The sequence below is a fragment of the Schistosoma mansoni genome, chromosome 1 (assembly GCF_000237925.1).
Source record: "Schistosoma mansoni strain Puerto Rico chromosome 1, complete genome".
NCBI lineage: Eukaryota > Metazoa > Platyhelminthes > Trematoda > Strigeidida > Schistosomatidae > Schistosoma > Schistosoma mansoni.
This window is the reverse complement of record NC_031495.1, coordinates 15192371-15196187: the sequence shown is the minus strand read 5'-3', so window position 1 is coordinate 15196187 and position 3817 is coordinate 15192371.

The following is a 3817-nucleotide window of genomic DNA, read 5'->3' as shown; positions in this document are numbered from 1 at the left end:
ATTTATACTATTCATCATAGATTAGTATTGATAATCTCAGCTGTATGAGCAGATTGTAGATGCAGAGTTATAAGCCCTAATAAAGACAGGTGGATACATAAAAATAAAAGTTTACATCTAAAACATTTTTAATTGAAGTAAAATGTTGATATTTAAAGAAACGAATAGTCAACAAAAAATCAGAAGTAATGGTAATGATGATAGTAATTATAATTGAAGAAATTACTGTCCTCAGCATTATTTGAAGTTACAGCTTTCAAATTATCAGATCTATTGACTGCTAACTAAACTCTGACGAAGTTTTAGTCACATCCAGTTTTTGAGTATATGCTTACCTAGATTTCAAGTGAATAAATTGATCTACCAACAAAGACCATCTATCCTTAGACTTAATACTACTAAATTTAATTCCATATCAGTAGACTATTTGTCAAATGATATTTATGGTAGTCAATCAATAAAGTTAGTCAAGTAAGCAAAGTAATGTTAAAACACCAACATTGTGTTACTTATTTCTAGGTAAAAATCAAGAAGCACTCAAACTTTCTTGTTTACTAATCCTTATCAGCAAAGCAACATCTTATGCTGTAAAAAGTGGCATTTGTATTATCTTCTCTCGCAAAAACAACTACAAAGTGTGAAAGCTGTCGTAAGCAACAATGAAACAGTTCAACCTTACAAGTAGTCACACATACACACACAACTGCACAAATATGCCATTATTGTTTATCAAACAATTTACGTCAATTAACGTTTTTTCAGTAGACTTGATAACTAATGATGAAAATTAAGTTCATACGTAGAAAGTTATGATATGAAAGGCAGGATCAATATTCATTGGAAGATGATTGATTTATGTAAAGACATTTCTCTGTGACTTCTACAAAATATTTGATACTTTATTATCAAAATTCTGTGAAATCTGTCATTTCATTACATTATTCGTGTTATTATTAGGAATATAATAGGGCCAAATATATTATAATAGATTTAATTTGAAATAAAAAAGTTTAAGACTGAATAATGGCATTTCGGTGAAGATAATTCTGTTTTTGAAAATATTATTTACTAAAACCGTTTAACTACACAGATATCGAAAGATGATTGCAAACCAGTCAATATCTCCATTGTTGAACATTGTATCACCTATCTCTACCAGAAACGTCATTTAAAATTACCCACAAAGTCAAACAAACTGACTTCGAAGAAAACTGGGTAAAAACATTTGTGCATAGCTTAAGTTACATCTTTGTCTTCAGAAACGAAATATCTAATTCCTTATTTTACTATCATTCCAATTTATAAGTCGTTCTAATTAGTGTTCATTTATTTATCTTCTTTGTATTATCAATGAAGTCATGAATCGACCAATGTTAAACTACCATTGAAAACCTGAAAGCATTGAAGGGCCGTTTCGTCCTAGTATGGGATCCCTCAGAAGTGTGCATACACGATCCCGTACACTGCATCCAAACCCAAACGCTAAATCTTCAGACCACTGAGCCGATATTCAATAGTCTTAATATCTGAATTTAACCAATCCACGATATTGCGCGGCCATCTTCCATTGTCTTTGATGGCTAACTGCCTCATACTTGACACAGTTGACTCAAACTGGTCACGGCTTCCAGATTTTCAATTTTGTTCTAACATTGATCGGTCCATGATTTCAATGAAATGCAAAAATCTTCACAACCCCATACTGAGAATCAATATGTAATGTTTTGGTTTCTCCCACTGTTGATGTTACTGACTGAATTTTAACCACTAATAATTGGTATATGTGACGCTTGTGTGGGTTGCCTCGATATAAACGTTATTTCAAGAAAATAGATGGAATGTGGAAAGTGGTGGAATCTAAGACATACATTTCGTCCTGTTCGGAACTTGTTGGCTGGACCTGTCTGGGTCCTAGTGTTAATACTCACACTGTAACTTAAATAGAGTACCTTTTTCTTCAAACGCTTAGCGAACCATCCATTGAGCTGGTGTCATCAAATAGCCACTGGCTTGTTCAACGGATATGAATTTGAATTCATTTTATGATGGATTTTATTACTTAGTTGCACAAGTATAGTGGCTATATGCAGTCAGTAGCTCAGAAGACAATACGTTAAGTGTTTGAAGTAAAAGGTAATCTGTTTGAGTTCCAGTGTGAACATCAAAACTAGGACCCAAGTGACCCATCTGATGAGTCCCAAACAGGGCAAAATAAATGTATTGGATCCCACTACTTACCGTATTGTATCTATTTTATAAGAATATTGGCGAGAAGTTATTTTGTATAGTGTTGAAATGGAAAAATAAAGGGATACAACAAAGCATAACTCGTAATCACAAATGATGGAAGTAGGTTATCATCTGGATACAAAGATATTTACATGTTTTTACTGTATTTTAATGTCCGTTAGCTAAAGTTTTATTTCTGTATTTCTTGAAACAATTTTAAGTAGAAGTTTTATATCTATATGTTCAAAACATAGTTTAATAACATTTAAAATTATACTATAGTTTAGAATGTATGTTAAAACATACTGTTACATAGTATCAAAAGGGGTTTATTGTAGAGATTTTGGTAATTTTATAGTTGAAACCATGAGTCAATTGAAGCTAGACCACCAGGGAAAACCTGGAAACACTGGACGGCCGTTTCGTCCTCTTATGGGACTCCTCAGTAATGCACATCCACGATCCCGCCTCGCGCGATTCGAACTCAGGACCTGTCAGTCTCACGCGCGAGCGCCTAACCTCTAGAATACTCAGACGGCATCCAACAATGTTAATGTTTAACTTCAACTACATAGTAATAATGTAACTTAAAATTGATAAACAGAATCATCGTAACAGAAACTAATAACCTGACAAATCGTTATTTAATATTTTCATCCTAAAACTATCATCCACTATGAATAAATTAATGAGTGTCTATTTATTTAATGGTGAAGTATATTTAGAAGAACAATATTAATGTTTGTTTCAATGAAGCTATGTGTTGAAAAGATTAACTCATAAATAACATACATGGTGACCAATTCAAATGTTTGTATCATCTATTTCAAATTATGCAGTTATTGCGATGAATTTACTTGATAAAAAGAAGTAATTATATATGTACATCACAAAATGTCTTTTTATCCCATTGTAAAATGTTCATAACCTAACATAAAAACATTCAAGATACAAGCAGAAATATCACAGTTATTGCGATATTTTACTTTTCCTATAAACTTTATAGAAATACAAGGAGAATACAATGGAATTCAAGCATTGTTGTAAACGTTTACAGCGTAAGATGAATAGGAGATAAGCAACGTTAACATCGTTCTCATATAGATGTATGTTATTTTAGAACTTATAACATTACTGTACATATAGTCATCCAAACTATTTAATGTAATTAAAAGTACAGTATTAAATAAAATAGTTTTTATTATTGTATTTTAAAGTTTAATTTATTCGAAAGCTTTTATTTCTTCAAAACTATTATCAAGTAAATATATTTAATATACATGAAAGTAATTATTTAACAGCTGTTGGTTATCTCTGCTTTAAAATTGGCTCTCATAATAGAGTACATTCATTTTACATGATTTATGTTTAAACAAAATACCCATATGAACTTATTAGATGTGTGATTTTGAAAATTTGCCAATTTGAAAAGATGATGAAAGTAATTTTAACAATAGTATTACTATTTAATGGATAGATAACTAAAACAATAAGAAAATATCTAACAAACAAAGTTAAATATATCAATGAAAATAAACTAACCTATTCCTCTGTGTGTATCTTTTATAAACTGATAATTTCAATGACT